General features: G+C 46.0%; 1 protein-coding gene across 2 annotated transcripts in view; it reads right to left on the bottom strand.

The window, feature by feature from the left end:
• Positions 1-12,857, bottom strand: part of Flrt2 (fibronectin leucine rich transmembrane protein 2) — a 98,059-nt gene extending 85,202 nt beyond the window's left edge. Inside the window, exon 1 of one of the 2 annotated variants that reach the window (XM_004837098.3) lies at positions 10,680-12,857. The gene's annotated coding sequence lies outside the window, so the exon portion shown is untranslated. Of the gene's footprint in view, positions 1-7,396; positions 7,535-10,679 lie in introns of those variants that run through there. The other variant, XM_021245459.2, reaches the window with a different exon arrangement.
• Positions 12,858-14,194: the final 1,337 nt, after the last annotated feature.

The following is a 14,194-nucleotide window of genomic DNA, read 5'->3' as shown; positions in this document are numbered from 1 at the left end:
TACAAAACCGAAATGCAACACAGTCCCATGTTTCCCTCTGTCTCCTCGCTAGCCAGTTAACCTTGAGGAAAGGCCCCTACCTTACCTATGTTTGCACTCTTTGGTTTCATTGCACACCCAAGCCTGGAGTCTACACCTGTTACATGGTAAGTGCTACAAATCATCTCATGAATTAATGAATGATGCTTCCTCAGCATCAGGTACATACTTCCTGCTTCTACAGGGCATAAGATCTTTATCAGGACCCTGCCAATGACACAAATGTCTATTTTCTGGTTCCATTTTGTGCTTTTCTTCATTTAAAGTTTCCTTAATCTCCAATTTAAAATGATTCAGGTTATCTCATTATTTTATTATGTCGAAGAGATTGGGGTTAAATTAGATTTGCTCCACCTAGCTTTAGGGGAAACAATCCTCCCTCTTCACAGTATCTAAATCTTAACTTTGGGCAATTTCAATGATAGACACAAACTCATTCTAAATCCCATTGCATATATCTACAGATTCTTCTGATTTTATGAGAACTCCTCAGAGTAACAGAAAATATTATCTTTCTTAAAATAGTATTACATATTTCAACAATGCCAGAACAAAAGATACTCAGATTAATTTTGCCAAGCTATGAAAATAATTTTTACTCTAAAATGTATTTGTATGGCTATGTATTTTACAATGGACTACAAAAACATTAATCACCTGAAAAAATAAAAGCAGGTTTCATAACTTTCACAAAGAGCAAATCAGAAATGAAAGAGAATGTTTTTAGCTACAGATTTAGTACCTCAAATCGTGATTGAAATATTCATTCTGACCAAGAATCACAACCTAATCATGTCCGTACGTTTTCAGATACACACTTCACACCTGCATGTGTTTTTGAAGCCTTCAACTAAGCAACATAAAACAATCAAGAGTTAACCTTTACAAAGGCCTAAATGTAAACAAATTAGCAAAATGAAATAAGCACGATCACTTTTGGAACACTTCAGATTAAGTGTCCAACATCTAACAACTGTAAAAATACAACTGAACAAAATGGACAGAAATACACTGCAAAAAAACCTTCCACTAGAGTTTAGTGACACGAGTGCCATCAAAATAGACTACCTTCGGTGTATATTGGCACCCTAATAAGTCAAATCTTTATATTCACTGGTAGTAAGCTTAGATCTGCCAACACACTAAAAAGGTGGCCTTTTGCACCAGTCTGGCTTATTTTGCAAAGCAAAAATTTTTAAATTATTAAATTTTCTGTTACTACTATTTTTGCCAAAGGTACTGTAGCTGGCTAAAGTTTACAGCCCTTCAAAAACAGAAGCCACCTCTTTCATGGAACACTGATGAAATTACTTTCAAGAAAGATCCTCAGTGGAAACTATTTGTAACAAATCCAGTTTCAATCAGCAAAGCAAAGCTTCAAGGGAGGATAGTTGGGGCCTTGAACTCAACTCACCCTATTTATCCTTTATGCTGGAAAAGGATACAGTACTTGCATCAAAGTAGAGCAGTCATAAAGGACAGCGGCTATCATTAGATTAATGCAAAACAATTATATGAGGGGCCAACAGGTATATCAGAATTTGGATCAAACCCATCTATGAGAAGAAAAGCTCCTAAAGGGCAGGGTCCTCTAGGTATGTTATCATATAAAATACAAACTAGCCTATAGCAGCATGAGACATCATACAGTGATAAATGAATCAATTTCAATAAGGCCTCTTTATTGAGGATATAACAAGATATTGTTATTGAGACATTTTCACACACATTAATCTTATTTGACCTCTCAACAACTCTGTTGAACTCTGCAGAGAGGAAATTAAACCTCCAGGAGATTAAGCAATTCATACAAGGTCAAATACAGGAAGGACTATGCTGAAATGAATATGCAGATTTTCTTTTCTTTTCTCAAAAATATTCCCTCTACTTCCCACTTAACCATCATGGATAAGGGGCCAAATGGCAATATCAGAAAATTATTCAGAACAGACAAATTTGCCAATCCTGGCAAAATAGTGAATTCTATTATTGGAAAACTACTTATTTCCATCATTGCAATTTTTTTTATCTTAATAAAAACACCTAGGTCTGATCATTTGAGGTGGGTTTGTAAAGCATGAAACTTCTAAACTGTATCTGGAGATTTCTCCATCTGTGTAATAAAATGTCAAATAAATGTTCATCATGAATTTCATACAGTCTTAGATAGCTCTTCACTTCTTTGTTGTTCCAGTTTCCCAGTCAGAAGCTAGGTGGTTAGGGCTTCCGACTTCAGAGACAGTTCTGAAGAATAAATGAAACTGTTTATGGGAGAACCAAAAAAATATAAGGGCTGGTGTATATGGAGGGGGCTAGGAATCTGTTTTGAAATCAGTCTAAAAAGAGCTCTCTGGGCCCTCTATGGCCATTGATGGTTAAAATTATTCCCCTGATCTTTCATGTGCTCTTTATCTCATATGTGTGATGTGCTTTACAATTCCCTGAATAATTTCCTTCTTCTAAGTACCTGAGTCCACATTCTGGAGGAATAAGGGAGAAATCTATCACAGAAGCTGTTTCAAAACTGGATTCTCATGACAGTGACACCCATAGGCAGCTGGGACTAAGAGTGACACCAGCATGTGAACCTATTTCAGGACTGATATGTGTCTAATGTTTTCCATTCGGCCACAGCCACGTGACCCTTGTGGACTTCAATGAACAGTACATTCATGAACCCATTTTAGGAGCCGTTGTTCTTTTAGTCCCTGTTAAAGGTGGTTTCAGTGTTCTGAGGCCTAATTGTCTCTAGGAACTTGAAGATCTTCTATTTTTCAGTGGGTTTAGAACCAAAAGCCTTCCGGTTCTTCAAAGGTATATATGGGAGATTCTTTCATGTCTATCTTGAAAGTTCTAATGAAGAGAACGGAATATAACAATATGACCTGCAGATGGAGGAAAGGTCTTTTTTCCAATTTTCTTGCACATTTCCTTTAAAGCAACCTGAGAGGAAAGTGAGGGGGAAAAAAAAAGAAAGAAAAACTATCCTGGCGCAGTCAGTTCTAATGAACACCTAATGGTTAACAGCCCCCGAGATTTATTTTTTGAATGCTTCCAAAAATGGCTGAGGTCTTTAACCACTAAGCCACCAGGAAAAGTATATCCTTAGTAAGTATTAGCAGAATAACTGACCAGTGTTTGAGAATCATGAATGTGGCCTTTTGACATCTCAAATTATATGAGGATAACTTTCTTTGACCTTCCCTTATTACAGATCGGTAACAACCACACTGCTTTGTTTGGGCAACTCAGGACACATGGCACTGCATGCTTTTGCAAAAACACATCCCACATCAAATTAAGTTAAAGGTGGTATTTGAAAAATAAATAAATAACGGAGTTCCAATTCACTGCAAATGGTACAGGAGGCCAGCAAGCGAGAAGCCTGCAAGAGAACGACTTCTTTTAGAAAGATGTTTTACAGGACTTTTTCTGCATCATTAACTCTTCTGGAATCCTGGACATAAGATGATGAATTTCCCTAAAAAGTAGCTACTGTTTAATTTTGAATCACTTCAAAGAGCCACAAGCAGAAGGAATCAAAGAAAAGCAAAAAACTGGTAGATGCGAAATTTGCCAGGAGGAAAAAAAAGCCATGAAGTTTCTAACAGATTTTAACCATGTACTCAAAATACCACTGATTATTTTGCTAATACAGTGTTTTATTGTTTTATGCCACTGAACTAGGTCTCTGTATTCATCAGAACACAGGATATTTTTATTACAATATTTGCATCATAGCTCTTAAAAAAGGAACATACTTAAAACCTTGAAAAGAATCTCTGTCTGAAAAATGATTCTTGGGGTGTGTATGCATGTGTTTTACTATAAACAGATACTTCATTAGAGATCACTTATTCCTGGAACGAGTAACAACATGCTGATACTTCTACTCGACACACGTACTTTAAGAAGAAAATACAGTTTCACAAAAGCAAAGAAATGTGGAGTACAGAAAACGTAGGAAAGTTGGCTGAGGTACTATAATGGTTGTGTAAACTCCATAATAACACAAACTGGTCTTTAAAAAATTTTTTTGCCTAAAATCTGCCCAAAGGAAAAAAAACCAAAATCTCCTTAAAATTCCATATCCCCAAATACCACTACATCAAAAACCATCTGGAAAATGTCAGATAACGGTACCCACCCACCTAAAAAATTCAGTAAACTTAGCATTTAGAATAATCAACTAAAATTGCAATTTCTATTTGAATACACTCAGAAAACAAAGGAATCAGATTTTACAAGTCTCCTTAAAAAGGACCATGTGTTTACAAATGCCCTACACACGCCCACCTCGTCCTTGATCTCTACCATGAGTTCACAGCAGAAGCAGAGCTGAATTTAAAGACATACATGCAGCTACTATGAAGTCTAATTACCACATATATGTTCTGAGCTAGTCTCAAATTCCCCTTGTTATGTAAGCACTTAGAGGCAATAAAATTTCACTTATATTCAGCAGCTTTGTGAGTCTCAAAACAATAGTCTATCCAACTATATAACCCTTTTACTGCCAGTGGACAGCTCTGGTGTTTTATTTATGTTCAACATATTGCCTATACTAAATAGTGAAACCACTTAGTGGACTTTATTAGCCCATCACATTTTATTACTGATATTAAATAATATTGTCTGTACTGAACTCATTATTAAAAATCAAATTAGAAAAACTGAAATATTCACAAAGAACTAAGAAGCTGATGGGCTTTCCCCTCAAGATTGTTTGCAGACTGATGAGAAGGAAGAAAAACAGAGTATTCACTTTTCACAGATAGAGGTCACTAATGGACTGAATTTGAATCACTGTGGCAGAAACCACCAAGTTATGAAAGCAATGTAGTGAAAAACGAACTTAAAATTAAAGAAGATACCAAAAGATGATTATGCAGACAGGTGTGATCTGAATAGAAGTAATATTCCATCACCCTGACCTTTCTTGAATCCTCTAAACAGAAAGCTTACTGAAAAGACACTAGGTTCCCTCCCTGCTGTTCTTAACTTCAGACACTGCTGATGATCACAGAAGTAGCAATTTTCCTTGGAAAGTACAGATCTGAAGAGTCAAACTAAATGCCATGCTCGAATTGAGTCTCTATACAACCAGGCTTCTATACTTGGACAACACTGGAGACTCCCTTGAAATCACAACTTCAAACTCAGAAAATATGAGATTGCTTTAGGGAGATATGTCTAAATCCTAAATCAAACTCTTCAGCAAGACAGAATATAAATGTAACCGAGCATCAGAGAAGGTTCAAATTAGATCCAGCTGGTCAAAGTCAAACTCCTATAAGATCACATCATCTGAAACTTAGCATACAGGAAAAGCCATGACTGCCTTGGGGACTCCAGGATAGCCCAGTATGGCAACATTTGGGAATCTACTTTCTTTGGTTAAAAGCATCCCCTGGAATTTCAAAATCTGCAGTGAAACTACTGAAGTGTTAAAAAAAATACCGTACTAGCCTTTCTTCCATGCTAGGCTTGTAATAGGTTCTGCTACAGTACAGCTAGTCCAATTCTTTTCACAATTCCATGTACCCACTGGCAGAAACACGGAATAATGTTTGAAATCTCATCTTCCAACCTCCTCCAGTCATGGGTATTTGCAACTCAACATGACAATACAGTGTTGGAGAGTCATCTGTGATTATTTAAATTTCTTAAATGGTTTAACCCTCTCCTGTTTCTCGATTTGAGGAGGGGAGAAAAAGAAAGTTCTTTCAGGAGCAAGAGCATTGTGTAGAAATAAGCAACTTATCTTGTTACTGGTATTATCTAAAGATTGATTTTCTTCTAATATGGTGGCCTGCTGATCGTATGTATCTGGCATATGTTGCTTAGTGATTTAAGAGTAATAATGATCCAGTTCTAACATTTCATATACTGACCTAAAATTTTACATTCCTATTGCAACAACCAAATATATCCCAGGGCAAATGCCAGCCTGCATTCTATCTACCTCAAATGTTTTGGGGATCCTTTCATTGGAGATTTGATAAGGTCACAGGAGTTAAGCCCACAGACAATCTGGGTCCTGATATGGATGCTAGCCTTCATATTAGCTTTTGGCTGGGGGAAGTTAGACATAATAAATTTAGCAATAAGCCTGTGAGCAGTGGACATGCTCCAAAGCTCCCTGAAACCCTGTGTGATTAAAGAACCTCCCAGCTGAAAGGGGAGCAATAGCTCCCATTTAGAAGAGGCTTTGCATAGCAAATGCAGCATGTAAAGAAATCTAATCAGCACCTTGCACTCCTGCGCGAGCATTTACACGGAGTTGTGCCTTGCACTTACTTGATTAGCTTACTGTAAGCTTTACAAAGAGATTCCCTCCATTAAAATTAATCAAAAGCTCTTGGAAACTGTTTTCCATTCATAGGAGAAGGCATGATGAGTTTCCAGGTGAATTAGTAATGATCATAATAATAAAGACGATAGCAGCTGTGATGAAACTCAAAACTCTGCGGGGGCTTGAAGGGGCCCTGGGGAGTTGGGGTTAGAATCTTTTCACTCTAGGAATGAGGAGCAGCTATTTCCTTAGCCTAAGGAAGGCTGCGGGGAAACAGAGGGTCTTCTCTGTGGTGCCCCAAGGCTCAATGCACAAAGGAGGCGGCCACTCACTCACTTTCCCCAGCATAGCAGGGCATCTCTACCACGGCGATAGGGTGGGGTGGGGATACCCTTGCAACACCGTCTCCCTGCCCTCACACACACACACACACACACACACACACACACACACACACACACACACAGATAATCGCTGCAAATTCACACCACCAATGACTAGCATGTTTCATCTCAGCCCGCAAGGAAAATTTGACTTCCGAAGTTCCTATTTTATGACGCTGGAAGGTGAATGGAGAGAGGACTCCAGACGTCACAAGGAAAAAAAAATTCCCCTTGTTTGCAATGTTCACACTCCTTCTCAAATTTGTTGTCCCGAGCCAGCTAAACGAAGCAGGCAAATGAGAGTAAGTAGACTCAAATCATTTTTTTTTTTAAGCTAAATGGAGCGGCGGTGGGGGTGAGTGAGATCCATCAATCATTTACCCTCCTGGTGGCACACCAAAAGCCCCTGGATTCACAGTCCAAATTTCCCAAGAGCCGAACAAGGTGGGGCACCAGCTGGGGCCGAGCGTTCTCACCCGCTCCGGTGCGGGATTCACCTCCGCGCGCAGCTGGCGACACGGAGCCCCCTAAGGTCTTTCCAGATTTGCCAGCGCTAGGTACCCATCCTCGGGATCCCGAACCTGAGCTTCCCTCGGTCAGGGCAGGCGAAGGGAGGCTCCCGGAGGCAGCAGGAGCCCCGCAGAGGGCGGGCGGGGAGAAGGTTCCGGGCGCGCGTTACCTGCCAAGGCCGTCGAGGTCTCCTTGCAGCCCGGGTGGTAATCCCGCTCGGCGCGGCGCCCGCCCCCAGATCCAAACTTTTGCTCTCCTCCGGGTGGCGGCGGCGGCGGCTGGGGGAGCCAAGCCCGGTCGCCCGCGGCGTCAGGGCGCGGGGGAGCCGAGGCCGGAGCTGTAGAGCGGCGCGCGCCTCCCCAAAGCCTGTGGGCGCCCGGGCTCGCTCTCGCCTACGTCCCCTACGGAGCCGAGGCTTCATCTTCCCCCGAGCTCAGCCACCTCCGCCTCCGGGGCTCCGGCATGCCACTTTTTCTCGGCTCCGACCGCGAGCGCTCCCGCCTCCGCTCTTCCTCTGCCTCCCCCTCTCCGGACCCCAAAAGAAGTAGGGCGAGCGGGGAAGGCGGTGGAGAGCGGCCCCTCGGCGGCGCCGGGACTCCCAGAGACTAAGGATCCCGGGGTCGGCGGGAGAGCCAGGCGCGCGCTACTCCGGCTCCGGGGCGCGGGCCGGCGGAGCCCGGGGGGCGGCGGGGGCGGCGCGGGGCTGCTCTAACTGCTGCGGCCGCCCGGCCCGGGTCTAGAGGCTGCTCCGAGCCCACTGCTACCTCGATCCGACGCGGCCCGGCTAATGTAGGCTCCGAGGTCCCCGCCCCCACCCCTCCCGACACCCCCGGGAGGTGTTTACAGCGCTGAAGCCGCGGGTTCGCCTCCGCGGCTCCCGTGCCCCTCGCTCCCTCGGTCCCCGCGCTCTGGCGCGCTCCTCGTCTTGCTCCCTTCTTTCTCTCCCTCCCTCCTTTTCTTGCTCCCTCCCTGAGTCCCTCCCACTTTTCTGGTTTAAAGAATGCTTGGGAGGAGCGGCTGCAACCCTAAGCTTTCCAAGAGGCGAAGTCAGACTGGGCTTTTTAACCCCGTCCACCCCGGAGAGAATTTCAGAGCCCTGGGGCTGCCCCTGCGGGTGCCACCTTGACCCGGCCACCGCCTCTCTCCGTCTCTCCGCGCTGCACCCGCCCCAGCCCTCAGGACCGACGCCACCCTCTGAACCCTGAGAGGCGATTTCCCCCGGGTCTGTTTAACGCTGTCCTGCCAGGCGGGAGGATCAATTGCTTAGACTCTGAGAAATGATCGAAATGTGAGATTAGAGGTTAAAAATATAGCAAGGCTCTGAACCAAAATGGCGTGATTTCAAAAGCAGACAACCTTGGTGATGTGGCCCACCCCCACCGCCCTCGGGGGTTCCCTCGTCCCAGACCTATTTCTTAAATAAACTTTAATCAGGCATATAATCCGGAGTTTGACATGATAATTTTAAACATCGCCACTTTCTCGTATCACCCTGGCTACTGCTTGCCAAGAGCAGCGGAGTTTTAGGTCCCTGTAGGTCGCAATGGACAATCAAAAATTCTGCTCCAAAGATTGAGGAAACAGGCTGGACAGCTAAAGAAGTCCGATCTTTCCGTTTAGCAATCTCTTTGCAAAGGTTAAGGAGTAATCTAAGAACACCTGAGGTGTGTTTGTGTGGGGGGGTCTCTTTCTTGGGGGCAGAGGGTCTGGTTTGCTCCCCGCTTCCTCGCGGCGCGCCCAGCCTACAGTAAATCGCTGTCAGGTTTTAACAAGTCCTGAGAGGCTGAATCTGAACAGAAGAGGGAGAAAGAGCCCGCGTCTAGCGCTGGACGCGCTCTCCCTGTGGCTACGCAACCCCAAGTTTGAAAGCAGCCCAGGCTCAACACCCTAGGGATCGCTCTCAGAGTGGAAGAGTCGGGCTGGGGCGGTGCCTGCCACCGGCTGAGGATGATTTCCGGACGCGTCCCTGGCGCGACTGCACACCGGGTCCTCAGTTCAAAGCCTGAGTACTTGGCACCGCTTCCCTGATTGTTTTTATTTCCTGCGCACCCCTGTCGTCTCCAGCGCTTTCATGTATTCGAGCGCCTACGTCAATTTAAAACGACTTGGAGAAACGCCCGATTCGTCTCTCAAACCACGCATGGATCCACCCAGACGCGCGCTGACACACGCGCTCACACGTGCACAACTCGGATACAGTACACTCCTCCAACTCATGAAGGCCTGCCGAAGTTTCCAGTGCGTTATGCAAAGGCGACTGTAAAACGCGTTGCCTTACGTGTGCGCAGCCCTCATCTCCCCAAGTCATGTAAAATAAATATCCAGGGGAGGAGGCCCCGGCGGGGGCGCTCACCCGAGGGGAGCAGTGAGTGCCATCTTGCCGGGAGGTTCCGGGAGCAAAGCGCCCACGGCCACGGCCACGGCCACGGCAGCGGCGGCCTCGGCCTGCAGCAGCCGCTGGCGGGAGCCCCATCTGCTCCCGAGCTTCCCAGGCGCCCAGTGTGGGTCCAGCCCGCCCCAGCGACCCTCCTCCCTGTGGTGTCTTTTCCTTGGCTGGTGCCGGCTTCTTAACTTGGCACCTTGATCTCGGGTCTGATTACGAAGGAGAAGCGATCACGCCGGCGCCCTGCGCGAGGGCGAGCTGCACTGGTCAGCGGGGCGGAAGGATCTTTCGGGGAGGCCCACAGCCCCATCCGGGACGGACACCGTGGGAGCTGGCTAGGCCTCGCTTCAGCCGCTCTACCTTCGGCTCCGGGGGGCGTCGCCCGCCCGACCCCTGCGTCCCAGGCTCGCGGCGCGGGGAACGCGGAACGAGACTCGGGTTCAGCCTCCCGAGCTCCAAGCGCCCTCGCCGCCCCCTCCCGCCGGCCAGGAAGGCGAGAGGGCCCAGCTCCGCGACCCCCAGCCCGGTAGGACCAGCAGGGGTGAGGAAAAGAACCACCCTCCCCCAACTCGACCGAAAACGAATTAGCATCCACTGCATCATTTCAGCCGCTAATCTATCCAGGGTTGCGGGCAGGGTCGGGCTGGTGACTTTCGATATAACTGCTTGATAACCCTGGAGGCATTAAAAGCAGATGAGGAAGGGAGGTTGTTACTCTTGGAAGTTCAGAGATTTATTCTGGGAAAATGAGCTGCTAGACTCCTAGGAGCTTAGGGGATCTAGAAAAGCCCGATTCGGATCCGGATCGATGCACGTAGCGGGTAGGCAGATTTGCGAGGTGACCCAGAGCTCAGTTACAAAACTCCTTAAAGAAGGTGGATTCGACCTGCAGATAGATGGCCTTAAAGTCAGGGTGCCTCTAAGAAGCCCATTCTGCTTTGAGGGTGAGTGACAAAGCCCAGAACACCCCCACCTCGGGTGACCAACCCCCACGGGCACCAATCCCCCCAAAGAGGTGGCTAGTTAGACCGGGCTCTAGAAACTTCACCTGGCGCCCCAGTCCCTTTACCTGGCGGCCGCGTCTCCTCGCACTGGGCTCATCCGAATCCGACAGGATCGGGGAGGTGGAAAGGGAAGAAGCTGGCTCGGCAGCAGAGGGGCTCCCGGGGCATGGTATTGTTTTAGGGGTCACCGCCGAGGTCCCTCCTGCCCATCGTCGAGAACTGCCACCCCGGTCCCGGGGCTCAGTGGACCGGGCGGAGCTGCCGCCTTGCCGCTGCTGGGCACTTGGAGCTGGTACCGGAGGTGCCCTCGAGCCCGGCCAAGTCGGTGCCTCGGCGCGGAGATCGCGAGCAATGATGTTATCTCCGAGCGCTGCTTCCTCCGCGGTGACAATGGGTGATACCGAACTCGAACTCGCAAGTGAAGGCGACAGGTTTCCCACGTACAACTAACTACAAGGTGCCCAGCCCGAGACCGTAGGCTGCTTTCCCCTCCCCCTCCTCTCCCTCCTACCAGGGAGGGAACTAACTTAACCCTGTGTGCGCCCTGCACTCCTCGCAGAAGCTCCAATCGACTGGGAATCCGCGGGCGGCTCCAGGGGCCAGAGCTTTGTTCGCGAGCGTTTCCAGCGTGGGCGTGGAGCTGTCTGGGGCACTCGCGGGGCCAGACGCCAGTGGCGGGCTTCCTGCGCCAGACTCGAGCAGGCGAAGGAGCCCCGGCGTTTCATCCGGACCAGACCCAGCCCTCCTAGGAATCTATTTTTTGCCGCCAGTTACCGGATTTATTGAAGTTGCCAGCAAAGTTGGTTTTTTTTCTTTCTTCCTTTCCTTCTCTATCCCCCGCCCCCTGGATTATTTCCTCCCCTTGCTGCGCTTTGAAGGTTGGACCTCTTAGCTGATTCCAGCTCTAGCGTTTAACTACTATTGCGTGTGCGAGACGAATTGTGGAGTGCACCTCCCACTCGTGCTAGATTTAAAGGAAGCTACCAGGAAAGCTGCCTCCCACCTGCCCAGCCAGGGCACGAGTAAGACAGACTACACAAACTCAAATAAGGAAGACACAGTCAGATAGTGGAGACCGAGACATCGGAAGATTGGGAGGAGGAGTGTGAATGGGGAAACCGGGAGAGAATGACTGGGTGGGGAGAGAGGCCACTTTTAGTAAAAACGGAAACACAAACGAGAATGACTGTGCAAAAACAGAACAGCTGAGTTCAACCTTGAAAGGGCAGGTCAGCTTTAGGGGCTGATTTTAATTGGCAACATTTTCCCAAATCCTTTCAAAGAGGTTAAAGCAAAGAATGTATCTGCCATGCATTTAGAAAACAGCATTGACTAAGCGTCCTGGACTCCCAAGGAGTTAACTGGAGTTGCAGGCAAGGCGTCTGGAAGAGGAAGAAAGGAAACTTAAAGAGAAACGTGTCCCTACAACGCCTCTGAGGTCACTGTCCAGCCCAAATGAGCCGGGACATCTCTCAGAGTGCAAAACCAGATACCTTTTCAGTCTCCCTTCCGGACTAAAGAAGAAGCCTGTAGAAAGTTTTCAGAGGATGACACGTGAATCGTGCTGAAACTGGTTGTTTTAGAAAGAGAAAGTGTGCTTTTCCACCCGATAGATGTTCTAATTTCTGTGCCACATGCTCAGGGCAATGAGACTCTTACAGGCACTTCAGATGTCTCTGGCAGCCTTGGCAGCCCACTCAGGCGGCGAGAGCTGCTTCAGCCCTCCCTGTGAAGAATTCCGTTGCAAATCCTTCCAGTTTGCCAAGGTGGCAGCAAAGCATAGGGATAGTGCTTCAAGCTCGGCAATCAAAAGGGAAGATCACATTTTAGGACAGATCTTCTACCTGTCTTTAAGGATCTGTTTCCTGTGTAAGTGTACCTAGTGTCTGCAGGAGTTTCCTTTTTTGAGACCTGGATCTGAGAGGACAGTCTAATGATGTCATCCTTAAGGACACATTTCTGTTTCAGGGCAACATGGACCTGTACAGGTTTCCCTTTCTGATTAATGCCCCTGGGGGCGGGGGGGGGGGTGTGAGTCGCAGAAGGGGGGAGGGGATGGTCGCAAAGGTTTAGAATTTGTATTTTCAATCCTTGCTGTTTTTAAATTATAAGAAAACTCTGTTGTGAATATATTCTCCGTATTAAAGGATATATTGGTAGGTACTGTAATCGGGACAAAAAAATTGAGGAAAAAACACACCAAATGTATGAAGGGAATCTTTGAAATAAAATTTTTATCCACATGGCCCATCTGAGTTAGGTTTAGAAATCTGATGATGGGGTGTGAGGGGAAAAAAAGAGCAGGAAACGTTGTTCAGGGACTCCAAAGTGTAATAATTTTGCCCACTCATAAATTGATAATTAGATTATTTTCATTGAGAAACTGCCACTAATACAGAAGGGTAAAGAAGAGGGCAGAGCATTAACAAAAATCAAATCTGAAATATTAAAAGAGAAAAAAAGGAGGTTTGCTCCTTAGTTATCTTTAAGATTTCAGTCCTTGGAGAAGTTTTCATTTCAACTGAAAGCAAACCCTTCAGACTCTTTCTTTACCCTCTCCCTAGTGATTGTTCCCTCCTTCCTCATCTACTCATACAGCTACATTGGCCTATCTTTCTATACATGGTGAAAGTAAAACTAACACAGTATCTGCTTCAGAAGACCATAGTTTAAGGTCAAAGCAGTGATAGTTAGGATGGTTATGTTCACTTAAGAGCCATTGCTTCTTCATTTACAAAATGAACGTACTTAAAGATCCGGGTGCAACAGACCTTATAACATTGTACCATCGTGAGTCAGCATAGGTGAAAGTGCCTTAAAAATCTGACTTCTTGTTGTTATTAATGATATTTTCATGACATCGCATAGTCTCAGCTTTCAAAACATGTGCAAATTACACCAATCTAAACCTTGTCAGCTTCCCCTAATATTATGATCTTGTATTAGCTTGGAATGTTTGTCAAAATTAAGAAACAAACATTGCTTCCTTTCTCTTAACTGCAAACTTTTCATAAGCTTTTTCATATTTCATCGTGTTTTCCATTAATGTCTCTTTCCTGTTTCAGGACCCATCATAAGGCCTTTAGTCATCACCTCTCCTGTGTTCTGTGACAGTTATTTTCCTATATTTTTTTTATGACACTGTAAGTTTTGAAAAGTAATGATGAAGCATTTCTCTCAGTTTGGGTTTGTCTGATATTGTCTCATGGTCAGACTCTAGTTATGGGTCTTAGAGCAAAAGTAAGTCTTACTCATCATTTCCAGTCAGGTAACATTGATTATGTTAACGTCACCTAAGATATTCTGTACTAGGTTCCTCTCATATAAGGTTATCTGCCCTTTTCACACTCTGTTCTTTAAAAGTGAGTCACTAAACTCAGTCCACTTTCATGCATTTAGGATTTTAAAGTGAGCAAAATAAACATTAATGTTACCTGAAACATCACAAATATGACATTGACTCAGGAATAATCTCCCAGAGAATTCTTCCTATGCAGCATTGAAGAAAAGCCTGGAATATTTTCTTAGAAAAGCGGTGGTCTGTCTACTTATGTTGCAGCCATTTTCAACCAATCAGTGT

This window comes from Heterocephalus glaber, unplaced genomic scaffold (genome assembly GCF_053883595.1).
Source record: "Heterocephalus glaber isolate CG9 unplaced genomic scaffold, H.glaber_assembly_v1.0 deba00001608, whole genome shotgun sequence".
In the NCBI taxonomy this organism is placed as follows: Eukaryota; Metazoa; Chordata; class Mammalia; order Rodentia; family Bathyergidae; genus Heterocephalus; species Heterocephalus glaber.
The sequence above is the reverse complement of the archived record's forward strand: the minus strand, read 5'-3'. Positions and strand labels throughout refer to the sequence as shown.